The sequence below is a fragment of the Dermacentor albipictus genome, unplaced genomic scaffold (assembly GCF_038994185.2).
Source record: "Dermacentor albipictus isolate Rhodes 1998 colony unplaced genomic scaffold, USDA_Dalb.pri_finalv2 scaffold_21, whole genome shotgun sequence".
NCBI classification, from domain to species: domain Eukaryota; kingdom Metazoa; phylum Arthropoda; class Arachnida; order Ixodida; family Ixodidae; genus Dermacentor; species Dermacentor albipictus.
In genome coordinates, this window is record NW_027225575.1 from 3,913,094 (window position 1) to 3,926,485 (window position 13,392).

Consider the following 13,392-nt stretch of genomic DNA (forward strand, 5'->3'; position numbering starts at 1 on the left):
AGTTCAAGTTGTCAACTTGTCAGTAACTGTCGTAGGAATCACTGTAATAAACACAATTCCACGATCGGATTGTTTACTTTCATTTTTTGTTGTAACACTGAGGACTACATAGAACTTCATTTTGTATATGTGAGAGAAGTATGTGGATATCATGAGCTTAAGCCAATGTGCGATACACAGACAAAGCAGCTGCTACAACATGAACTGCATTGAGGGCCACACAACACATACGTAATTAAAGGTGCAAAATATAGGGGGAAGCTTCAAAATACGCTCTGTAGCACTGCAAAGTATAACATACATTGTATGTGTACAATAAATGTTCAAAAATACAATGCATCAATGTCCCATTTGCCTTCAAGTTTATTATGAAGTTCAAGTTTACTGACGTTTATTATGAGCATATGTACAACAGGAATCTACTAACATACCCGCAGTCAAGGTGGCTGTTCGAGGTGTGCTGGCTGCCTCAGTGTAAGAAAAAGAAATTGGGTAAATGTCGACACCAGTGCCACTGCTTCTTGCCTCTGACCTGCACGTGCCTCTGCAGCATCTTTGTGCACAAGTGTGCTGGCGTGGCGAGGCAAAGGAGTCATCCGAGAGAAAGAGTATTGTTTACATGGAAAAGTGGCTGTTCACATTGCCTGTCACTTTCCCTCAAATGTTTCCTTGGCGACTAGGGTGACACACCCGCAGTCAAGGTGGCTGTTCGAGGTGTGCTGGCTGCCTAAACGAAATAAAAAGAAATTAGATGAATGTCGATACCAGTGCTATTGCTTATTGCCCCTTACCTGCATTTGCCTCCACGGCCTCTTGGCTTGCGGAGTCTGTATGTGGGAGCTGCTGTGGCTAGGCGTAGGCATTGTCTAAGCAAAAAGAAAAGGCCATTTAAATGGGGAATTATGGAAATAAATGCAGTTGTTATGTCTGCTTCTTGCACTCTTCTTGCCTAAAAGTTTCCAAACATAGTGTCCAGAACACACCAGCACTTTGACTGCTTCTGCTTTTTACCTACAGGTGTTGCTGCGAGATCCTTAGTATGGCTGCGTGCAGCATTGCAACACTTGGTGGAGGCATTTGAAGTGGTAGCCAAAAATATAAAGAATCATCCTTGTCTGCACGAATGCTTTCAATTTCTAAATGCAGTGGTAACTATCACTATTGGTGCAAGGCCCCCCCACATCTATGCGGCAAGTGCCATAACCCGAAACTGAATTGTTCCTTTAGTGTTTCACAAGGCATCTGATATGTCCACATTAGATGTGATGTGTTTGTTTTTATTTATCCCAGTGTGGAGAGAGCATCATTAAATGGCTGAAGTACTATAGCGCCAAACAGACGACACAAGAAGAAGAGTCGCGGACGAGCGCTTATGTCCATGTCTCTTCTTCTTGTGTCGTCTGTTTGGCGCTATAGTACTTCAGTAATATGCACCAACTAGCCCAACAAAAAGTTCTGCTGGAATATCATTAAATGTTTTTTTTATTTTTGCGTGTCTTGTTTTTTGGTTTATTTCTGAATTTACCATGATGCTAAAGTGACTTATATAATGCCAATCAGCTTTTGTTTTGCAGAAAAACAATGCATTTCCTGACCCATTGTTTGACATCCCCTCACTCGCATAATTTTGCAGAGTATGCTACCTATATTGACTTGCTTGACCTCCACTAAAGAGTCTTGCATTTTCAAATACGACTCTTTCCTCAAAATCATTCGACACTTCTCATAATTTCTGTACCTTGGGCTTCTGATACTCTGCAGTCACCATTTTTGCTTGTTTCTGACTAGAAATATCTTCTTTAATTTAGAGCTTAAATTTTACTTTTGGAACACATGGAAGGGCTTGCCATTGCATATCTGCATAAAAGGGAAACATGTTTCATTAAACATTTGCAAAATCCAATTGAAGATTGATGAATGCAGCTTGCAGTGTGACATGACTGAATGAGCCATAAAAGTAACTCATCTCACATGGTAAATGAAAGCACATATTAGTGTGATGCACAAGATATGTTACACTAACGTGGTGGGTTCTCTTGCTTCTACAGCAAAATAATCGGTGCGCGAAAAAAAAAATTATTTTTGCATAACCCTTGTGCACACTGACTTAAGGAAAATGAGCTGGAGCTGTCCACATGATGTACTTATTTTACCTGCGAGTATGGTCAACAAAAATGTGTCCCAGCTGCTTAGTGGTATTCGGGATTATGTAAGTATTGCATATGTGCCTGTTGTCGAAAATAACTGAATTTTGAAAATGCTCGCAGGGATCTGATGTGCATATCTGCAGTTTATGGATACATGTAAAAGACTCAGCATCAAGTGCAAGTGAACGGTCCCACAGGCCCGGAGTCGATCATGCAAATAGATTCGCTGCACAAATTTGTGACCAGAAAAGATATTCCACACGAAATGGCATGCAAGGAAGTGTTGAAAATATTGTACAGTTAATAAAACGTCTAAGCTATTAATATGTGGGTTGATGCACTCGTTATGCAAAACGGAGGTGAGGCGTGCAGACAGGACACAAGAGTAGAGTATTTACAAGCAAACAACACGAGCGCCGCCCACTTCTCTACTCTCGTGTGCTGTCTGCACGCCTCACTTCTGTTTTGCATAATGAATCCTTACCAACTAGCTCAGCTTTCTGTCGTTCTAAGTCTCGATGCACTCGATTTCGTCCGCATTACGCACTCGCCTCTTGATTACTTCGTGGCACAGAAATCAGGCTGTTTTTCTGCTGTGGCCTTTGTAGAAGCATGATTGTTCAAAGTGCAACAATTAAACAGATTCTTTCAGTTGCTTGTGGCTTCGCCAGTACAATTCCGGTGCGCTGGTCCGCCTGTCCAGCAATTTCCTACTGAAGGGAAACCTGCAAATAAAAACACCGCTCCGCATGCAGAAAAATGCCCTACTGTGACGCTTCTCAAACGATTGTGATGCACCACAAGAGCTGCCTACTCGCGTGATATTCTCATCAAGGAGATACATTCGTTTACTTACATGTGAAGGTATATGCCAGACCACTTCGGGGCTTCGGTGGCACATAAGGCACGAGTGTGCCATAGCGTCCGATGTCGACGCGCGATCGCATGTCAACAGTCAACCCTAAACAAAACTACTACGCATCCAAAAAACAGATTCGAAACCGAAATTCGCGTCATCCTTTATTGCATGAATGCGTACATCGTGATTTACATAAGTCACGGACTTAGCGATCGCTTTCTGTAAACTTAATATTAACGTACCACCTTCATAAAGCCATCAGGTATACGTTTTTAGATGACAAAGCATAAGGTGACCTGTACTTGTTCTCAGCCCTTTTAATAGTAATTGCGCTGGCCACATTGACCAGTAGCAACAGGGCGGCGCCCTAGAGGTTCCCACTTTTCCGGCCCAGCTTTTCCTCTAGAGTTGTTCTACTAACTCTATGGGTTCTAGCCACTGTAGCATGGGCCCTATGGGTAGCTTGTCCTCTAGAGTCAGTATAGACGAGCGCACGCCAAGTTTCGCCCGAGACGCCAGCGCCCGTTTCTCCCCTGGCGGCACGGTTTCCAATCCCCCGGGGGTTTGCTTCCGCCGGTTCCCTTCGCTCGCGCTGAGCCAGAGGAGGCCAGGCTGAGCGCGCGCTGCACGAGAGAAGGCTTTCTCGCGCGCGCTGCACGCGAGAAGGTGTAGGTTTCCGTCGCCGCTTCCCTTCGCGGTCGCGCCCGCGTTCAGTTCGCGCTGCGCGCGAAACGTCTCTTGTTTGCGACGGCGCCTCTTCAGATGACCGGAAATTATTATTGTGTTGTTAACTGTCACGACAGCAATGTAAACATGAAAAGGTTGATGCCACCAGTGAAATTATACCGATTCACAAGAAAATGGTACGAAAGAAGCAGACGACAGACATGGATTACTGCGGTGCGCCGAGCGAAGTAAACATCTGGCAAACGAAGCGAGATCGTTTATTGATCACTCCTGAGTGTATGACGGTTTCTATATCTAACCCACGTGAAATTAATAATTACTCGGTACATAATCCTTTTATTCATACAAAAACTTTAAGTTCAACGAGTGCTTGTCCTGTCTTCTTTCTCGTGTTTCGTTTGTGTGTGCGCTGTCTGAGAATGGAAACCACGTCTGTTGTATGCGCTAGCAGTAGCCGAAGTTCACGCGTGCCGAGAAATTGAATATGTGCATGATGTATTGAACATGACCGGAGTTCATTCCCGCTTCACCACTGCACCGATCGATCGGGTTACTGGACGATACACACCCGCGTCTTGGTCGCGCCGGCATTGCTGAAGCAGGAATGATTAATAATACTTTCAACTTCCGTCTCTTGAGTACTGTTAAAAAATGACCAAGCTGTCTACATTGCTGCCTCTATTCCATATTGTAGGGGACGTACTAGTTAAAGTTGTGTGCGCATGTCGTACTTGTGCTATGCAGCGATATATCTTGTTTATTTCCGCACAGTGTCGATAGAAGTCCGTTGTCGTCATCAGAGACAACACGGATTTGTAGCAAACATAATGTGAGAAACTGCAAAAATGACTTTAGCTCGTAGGTGCCGTATGTATGTGCCGCATCGTATGTGCTGACGATTTTTCCGGCGGCACATACGATGTCGTTTCCAATTACCTGCTCAGCGTCCCTTACATGGTTAAGCAGACGCTGCCCTTTCGCCGCATTGCAGCCATAAAAATAATCGTCAAGCGTACCGATCTTCTTAAAGGCAAATATAGCGTGTGCAGTTTGTTTCACACTAAGGGGAAAACTCGGAACGTATTGCATCGCGATGCGGCAAGCAATGGAGTCGTGCGGCGGCAGCAGCTCGAGCAGGCGCACACGCTTGAGGGGCGGTGTCGTGATCTGCGTCGTCTGCTACGGCAGCGCGCGCTGGCCGTATTTTCGGGAAGCGTGGTACTGTCAGGGGCAGTGCACCGATTTCATCGGTACTGCGGGAACTGAGCTGATGTTCTTTACTAAACGTTGTGCGTCGCCACACTCTGATCCTTCATTGGCGCTAATGGAGTTCCACAAACGTCTTTTGACAACATGGTTCATTTGTAATTTCGAAGGGCCGGAGTACTGAGCGTGTGCACGTATATTTCTTCACTGTGTGTGCTACCGTAATGAGCAGCGACAAAACGCACCAAGATGTGCGCGCAACGTGCTCAGTCTTTGTTTGACTCGAAAGGAAAACAAAGCACTCAACAATGGGAGTCGAACACGGTGAAACAAACGGACACGATTAAATGAACGTTTTAGGTTCAGACAATGAGCTGGAAGTGATTTTTCTCGATAATCATTCGCTACACCAGACAGACCCTGCCCGCCGGTGGGGAATTGGACACGTCACGCTCGGAACTTCAGTTAGTATCTCGTCATGTCCCCAGCGGCAGCGATGACAGCGCTCATCCTGGAAGGCAGTGAAGTGTAGAATGACATGATCAGGGATGTGTTCATTCGCTGCACGTCTCAGTCACTGACGATGGTGGATCGAAGCCTATCCTCGGGCGACTGATAGAGGGGATGTTGCGCCAGCGATACTTTCAACGAGCCCCAGACATTTTAAATGATGTTGGCGCCCGGGGATTGAGGCGGCCGCTCCAAGAGAGTGACTGCGCGCTCTTCTAGCAGTTCTTGCACAGCACGAGCAGTGTGGATCGGCGTCCTATCGCGTTAGAATATATAGTCGCCTTCCAGAAACGGGCCGTCAAGAATGTATGGAATCAGTACGTCGTCTATGACTGCCATGCAGCGATGAACTTACATTCGAGGCGTGTCAGTGGGCGTCGCGCAACGCTTAGCAAAGAATACCGGCTCCTTTCACGCAGTAACGATGTGATCAGCGCCCTGCACCTGACAGTAGAACGTTTCTCGACAATGCGGCCAGCGTGCGCCGCCGTAGCAGACGACGCCGTTCAAGATCCCGCCCCTCGAGCATCTGCGCGAGCTGCTGCGCTTCGAGTTTTCCCCTAAATGTGAGAGAGACTGTACACCGCCCTCCGAAGGAAATGTCCACGCGCACACACCGCGCGCGGCGCGAAACGTGCCCAAACACGCGCAGTGCAGGAGGCAATCAAGGCGGCGCGAACGAGAGATGGGAGAGGGGTACCACCGCTAATAGAATTTTGCTCCGCATGCGGCGCTCTCAACGCCGGCGCAGCAGCGCCGCTCTCGGTGCCGTTTTTGTCTATAGTAACTCTATGCCTCTTGGGCCCCGCCCTGTTGCTACTGGTCAATGTGGCCAGCGCAATTACTATCGAAAGAGCTAAGAACAAGTACAGGTCACCTTATGCTTTGTCATCTAAAAACGCATACCTGATGGCTTTATGAAGGTGGTACGTTAATATTAGGTTTACAGAAAGCGATCGTTAAGTCCGTGACTTAGGTAAATCACGATGTACGCATTCATGCAATAAAGGATGACACGAATTTCGGTTTCGAATCTGTTTTTTGGATGCGTAGTAGTTTTGTACAGTTTAGGTTTGACATGCGATCGCGCGTCGACATCGGACGCTGTGGCAAACTCGTGCCTTATGTGCCACCGAAGCCCCGAAGTGGTCTGGCATATACCTTCACATGTAAGTAAACGAATGTATCTCCTTGTTGAGAATATCACGCGAGTAGGCAGCTCTTGTGGTGCATCACAATCGTTTGAGAAGCGTCACAGTAGAGCATTTTTCTGCATGGGGAGCGGTGTTTTTATTTTCAGGTTTCCCTTCAGTAGAAAATTGCTGGACAGGCGGACCAGCGCACCGGAATTGTACTGGCGAAGCCACAAGCAACTCAAAGAATCTGTTTAATTGTTGCACTTTGAACAATCATGCTTCTTCAAAGGCCACAACAGAAAAACAGCCTGATGCCGAGTATTTCTGTGCCACGAAGTAATCAAGAGGCGAGTGCCTAATGCGGACGAAATCGAGTGCATCGAGACTTAGAACGACAGAAAGCTGAGCTAGTTGGTAAGGATTCATTATGCAAAACAGAGGTGAGGCGTGCAGACAGGACACAAGAGTAGAGAAATGGGCGGCGCTCGTGTTGTTTGCTTGTAAATACTCTACTCTTGTGTCCTGTCTGCACGCCTCACCTCCGTTTTGCATAACGAGTGCATCAACCCACATATTAATAGCGTAGGCGTTTTATTAACTGTGCAATATTTTCAACACTTCCTTGCATGCCATTTCATGTGGAATATCTTTTCTGGTCAGAAATGTGTGCAGCGAATCTATTTGCATGATCGACTCCAGGCCTGTGGGACCGTTCACTTGCACTTGATGCTGAGTCTTTTACATGTATCCATAAACTGCAGATATGCACATCAGATCCCTGCGAGCATTTTCAAAATTCAATTATTCTCGACAACAGGCACATATGCAATACTGACATAATCCCGAATACCACTAAGCAGCTGGGACACATTTTTGTTGACCATACTCGCAGGTAAAATAAGTACATCATGTGGACAGCTCTAGCTCATTTTCCTTAAGTCAGTGTGTACAAGGGTTATGCAAAAATAATTTTTTTCTCGCGCACCGATTATATTGCTGTATAAGCAAGAGAACCCACCACGTTAGTGTAACATATCTTGTGCATCACACTAATATGTGCTTTCATTTACCAAGTGAGACGAGTTACTTTTATGGCTCATTCAGTCATATCACACTGCAAGCTGCATTCATCAATCTTCAATTGGATTTTGCAAATGTTTAATGAAACATGTTTCCCTTTTATGCAGATATGCAATGGCAAGCCCTTCCATGTGTTCCAAAAGTAAAATTTAAGCTCTAAATTAAAGAAGATATTTCTAGTCAGAAACAAGCAAAAATGGTGACTGCAGAGTATCAGAAGCCCAAGGTACAGAAATTATGAGAATTGTCGAATGATTTTAAGGAAAGAGTCGTATTTGAAAATGCAAGACGCTTTAGTGGAGGTCAAGCAAGTCAATATAGGTAGAATACTCTGCAAAATTATGCGAGTGAGGGAATGTCAAACAATGGGTCAGGAAATGCATTGTTTTTCTGCAAAACAAAAGCTGATTGCCATTACATAAGTCACTTTAGCATCATGATAAATTCAGAAATAAACCAAAAAACGAGACACGCAAAAATAAAAAAAACATTTAATGATGCTCTCTCTACACTGAGATAAATAAAAACAAACACATCACATCTAATGTGGACATATGAGATGCCTTGTGAAACACTAAAGGAACAATTCAGTTTCGAGCTATGGCACTTGCCGCATAGATGTGGGGGGCCTTGCACCAATAGTGATAGTTACCACTGCATTTAGCAATTGAAAGCATTCGTGCAGACAAGGATGATTCTGTATATTTTTGGCTACCACTTCAAATGCCTCCACCAAGTGTTACAATGCTGCACGCAGCCATACTAAGGATCTCGCAGCAACACCTGCAGGTAAAAAGCAGAAGTCAAAGTGCTGGTGTGTACTGGACACTATGTTTGAAAACATTGAGTGCAAGAAGCAGACAAAACAACTGCATTTATTTCCATAATTCCCCATTTGAATGGCCTTTTCTTTTTGCTTAGACAATGCCTACGCCTAGCCACAGCAGCTCCGTCATACAGACTCCGCAAGCCAAGAGGCCGTGGAGGCAAATGCAGGTAAGAGGCAATAAGCAATAGCACTGGTATCGACATTCATCTAATTTCTTTTTATTTCGTTTAGGCAGCCAGCACACCTCAAACAGCCACCTTGACTGCGGGTGTGTCACCCTAGTCGCCAAGGAAACATTTGTGGGAAAGTGACAGGCAATGTGAACAGCCACTTCTCCATGTAAAAAATACTCTTTCTCTCGGATGACTCCTAACGCCTCGCCACGCCAGCACACTTGTGCACAAAGATGCCGCAGAGGCACGTGCAGGTCAGAGGCAAGAAGCAGTGGCACTGGTGTCGACATTTACCCAATTTCTTTTTCTTACACTGAGGCAGCCAGCACACCTCGAACAGCCACCTTGACTGCAGGTGTGTCAGTAGATTCCTGTTGTACATATGCTCATAATAAACTTCAGTAAACTTCAACTTCATAATAAACTTGAAGGCAAATGGGACATTGATGCATTGTATTTTTGAACATTTATTGTACACATACATGTTATACTTTGCAGTGCTACAGAGCGTATTTTGAAGCTTCCCCCTATATTTTGCACCTTTAATTACGTAAGTGTTGTGTGGCCCTCAATGCAGTTCATGTTGTAGCAGCTGCTTTGTGTATCGCACATTGGCTTAAGCTCGTGATATCCACATACTTCTCTCACATATACAAAATAAAGTTCTATGTAGTCCTCAGTGTTACAACAAAAAATGAAAGTAAACAATCGGATCGTGGAATTATGATTATTACAGTGATTCCTATGACAGTTACTGACAAGTTGACAACTTGAACTGTTTAATCGGTCCATAGCCTCCTCTATTTTTCAAAAATAAAGGAGGCTATGATCTGTCATGGCAAGGAATTGTATGTATACATTAAAAAAGGGGGTATGTGTGTGTTTGTAGTGGGGTTATACGATTAGGGCGGTACGAAAAAATGTACCAACACCGTCCTCTAGACCCATTCCGTTAAGGTACCGTAACAAAGCGTATTATGCATAAAGTTAATACAACCAACTCTGATATTACTACAGACGTCAGGCGACGCGAGCTACATTTGTCATGATGCATTCGCGACTGCACCGGATGCCCTCCACATTATTCTCGTTAATCGTGCTCACTGCGCCGAGGCAAAAGAAAGATCATGGGCGCAGGTGCCTTTAAATTATCTCGACCTTGCGAGGCACCGCTGCGCGTGCCAGGGGAGCTGTCCGTGCGAACACTCGCTGGCACACACCTGCCTCGGCGGCCCCAACCTACGTTCTGATCTTTATTAACGACATTGCTGCTAACATTGAATGTGACATTAAGCTCTTCGCGGACGATTGTATTATTTATAAAGAAATTGTCAGTTACGCAGACCACTTATTATTAAACAGAGCACTCGATTTGGTGTGCAATTGGTGTAAAGAGTGGCAAATGACAATTAACACCACTAAATCCGTATGCATGTCCTTTACAACAAAAAAGAAGCCTTCAGAATTTTCTTACGCCCTCGGTGGCACTTGCCTGAATAAAGTAAATAACCACAAATACCTAGGTTTGACATTCTCTTCTACCCTTTCTTGGAACTTACATATTGATAATATTACCTCAGTCGCATTACGCAAGCTTTTTTTCCTTAGACGATGTTTACGCCTTGCACCGAAACACACCAGACTACTAGCCTATACAACTTTTGTTCGCCCCGTCTTAGAATACGCTAACATCACCTGGTTTCCACACACATCAACTAACATATCAAAACTAGAAAAGGTGCAAAGAAAAGCTGTGAGGTTCAGTTTTAACAAATACAGTCCCTATGACTCCCCTACAAGCCTCTTAGCTGATGCAGGTCTTAAAACACTATCTGTTAGGGCCAGACACGCCCGCTTAAAATTCATCTACCAACTAATGCACGACAGTTATTAGACCGAACTAAGTACGCTACTTTGTCTACATCACGCCTGTCGCGAAAAAATCGCCCATTTACACTAAACCAGTACAGTATTCGCAATGACACGTTCAAGTTTTCACTTTTCCCACGTGCGATCAGAGAATGGAATCTCCTCCACTCAGACATAGTTTCCTCTCCGTCACTTTCATCGTTCATCAACCTACTGGAGACATCAAACAGAGAAGACGCCACTTAACACACCCACATATCTTAATCTTAACCCACATATCTGTAATACTTATTTCTGTGCGTGGAGTTTGTGCATTTCAAACCCCAAACTCGCCGCTTCTGCGCGGTTATCTGTTACCTGTATAAATTCTCTGATCTTACAAGTGTCATTCATTCGCTATTTTTTATATAAATTCTAGTAATACACTATTGTTATATTGTTATACTAACTACATTGTTATATTGTTATGGCCATATTGTTATACCAACCAAAAGTATTGTATTAATGGTGATTTCTGCAGTAGTTAAGGAAGCGTTTTTCCTTTTTTTTTCTTTTCTGTACCATGTAACATGACCTGTTTGTTTCTTTCTGTAAAATTGTGCCCACCTGCTTTGGTCTCAACTGAGACTGGCAGTATTACAAATAAATAAAAAAAATTATTCATATCATAAAATGGTATATTTTATTAAATTATTTCTAATAGCTTTTCTTTGACGCCGTAGTGGCGCTGTCAGCGCATGATGCTACCCGCAAACGTAAAACCCTATTCTAAAACTCTTCAGTCCTACGTGCCCCAACGCTAACACCCACAAAGCTCTTTGGGGCCCCAAACTATTGGGGCCCCTATTCTAAAACTCTCTAATGACGTACACTTCAGAGGTGGCACCCTCATTTATTGCTCGCGAACTCCCCTTCTTCCAACGCCGGCTTAGGAGTGGCACATCTAATGACGTAAGCGGCGAAGCGAACGGTTCGTATTCCGAACCTTTATAAGATTCGGCCCCACTGGGCTCTATTCTCATAGAGTTTCTCACTATAACACCTTGAGGGTATCTGGCACCACCATCTATGGGAGTTTCTTAAGGGCCACCGTGCCGTCATGGGAATGACGGTATATGTGACTGCGAGGCTCGTGTTGGCTGGTGTTGTAAGAGGCTTCGTCTCAAGGGACTGAACGACATCAGCTGCGGGGAGCACATCTTTAATTACGTTAAATCGTTCTTGACGGGCCGGACGGCAACCATTGGAATTGGCCAGACTCGATCGGATACGATCGACGTGCCGAAGAAAGGAACACCGCAAGGGGCGATAATCTCCCCGATTCTATTCAACGTCGCGATGCTAGCGCTGACCAAAGAGCTGCGGAAGATCCCCGACCTAGGTTACGCCCTGTACGCAGACGACATCACGCTCTGGGCCACCAAGGGCTCCCTAGCGCGAAAAGAGGCGACCCTTCAAGAGGCCGCGACGGCCGTGGAGAGATTTGCGGCAGCGAGCGGGATGCGTTGTGCGCCAGAAAAGTCCGAGGTGATCCGGGTGCACGGAGGAGGAATCTACAAGTCTCCCGGCCCTATCGACCTCTATCTTGAGGGCCAGAAGATCACGGAGGGCAATAAGACTAGGATTCTGGGTTTTTGGATCCAGAGGAACCTGAAAGCCTCCCACACCATCCAAACCCTAAGGTCGGCCACCAACCAGATCTCGCGGATTATAAAACGAATTACAAGAAGCCGCAAGGGCATGCGAGAAGAGGACACGATTCGCCTCGTCCAGGCTCTGGTGATCAGCAGAATAACGTATAGCATGCCGTATCACTATCACTCGCTAAACAAATGCGACCAAGAACAAGTCGATGCCATCATCAGAGGCGCGTACAAAACGGCCCTGGGTCTCCCTGTCACCACCTCAAACGAGAAGTTAGCGGCCCTCGGGATCCACAACACCTTCGCTGAGCTGTCGGACGCGGTTATGGCTTCGCAAAAGGCCAGACTACAGAACACGGCGGCGGGCAGAGCCATCCTCCACCGGACCGGAACGGCAACGGAGCTCCGTGCCCTCGATGGGCAACGATCACTCCCGCCTGAGGTCAGAGGCAAGATCAAGGCGAACCCGATACCGAAGCACATGAGTCATGAACTCCATAAAGGACGACGCAAGGCTCGCGTCGACAGACAGCGCCGACAATTCAAGGGTGACCCGTACGTGACGTACGTGGACGTGGCGGCGTACCCTGTGGGGGGCCTCTTCGCGGTAGCCGCCGTGAACGGGAGAGACAACTCCTTGACTCTCGCGGCCTCCGTGAGGGCAGAGACCCCAGCTGCGGCTGAGACCATAGCCGCGGCGCTGGTAATAAAGCAAGAAGACAGGGTAGGCAGGGAAGTCCATGTCGTTACCGACTCGCAACAGGCCTGCCGTAACTTTACGAACGGACGAACACCGCTGCTGGCGGCTCAGATTCTAGGTCCGAGGCTGCAAGAATACCATCAAATCACGTGGACGCCGGGTCACGCGGGTCTGGAGGGGAACGAAAGGGCGAACGCCCTAGCTCGAGCACTAATCAACCGAGCGGGGCAAGACCAATCGTCTCATCAATCCCCACCCTTTACCTTCATGCCCCTGACATCCAATTATTGCGACCGACTGCAGATCCAGCGACTCAACCGCAGGATTTATCCCCCGCCTCACAAAAAGCTCAGCACTGAAGATGCCGTAGCTCTCCGACTTATACAGACCAACACATTTCCAAACCTACACAGATACAGTAAAATGTTCCCACATACATATCGCGGCATCTGCCCCTGGTGCGGCGACACACGCCCTACACTCTTTCACATCTCGTGGGGGTGCGAGGGCAAACCCCAACACTTAAAGACGCCTAGCACGTCATTTGAGCGGT

At 46.2% G+C, this 13,392-nt stretch overlaps 1 long non-coding RNA gene across 3 annotated transcripts; it reads right to left on the minus strand.

Moving 5' to 3' along the window:
* Positions 1-345: 345 nt before the first annotated feature.
* Positions 346-3,099, minus strand: LOC135918731 (uncharacterized). 3 transcript variants are annotated; one of them, XR_010569748.1, is made up of 4 exons: positions 3,004-3,087; positions 2,632-2,872; positions 792-866; positions 346-727 (listed from the first exon to the last, which is right to left on the minus strand). It is a non-coding gene; the product is annotated as an uncharacterized lncRNA (long non-coding RNA). The 3 variants fall into 3 exon arrangements; XR_011509826.1 differs by lacking the exon at positions 2,632-2,872 and having other exon boundaries at positions 3,004-3,099; XR_011509827.1 differs by having other exon boundaries at positions 2,632-3,086.
* Between the last annotated feature and the right edge of the window lie 10,293 nt (positions 3,100-13,392).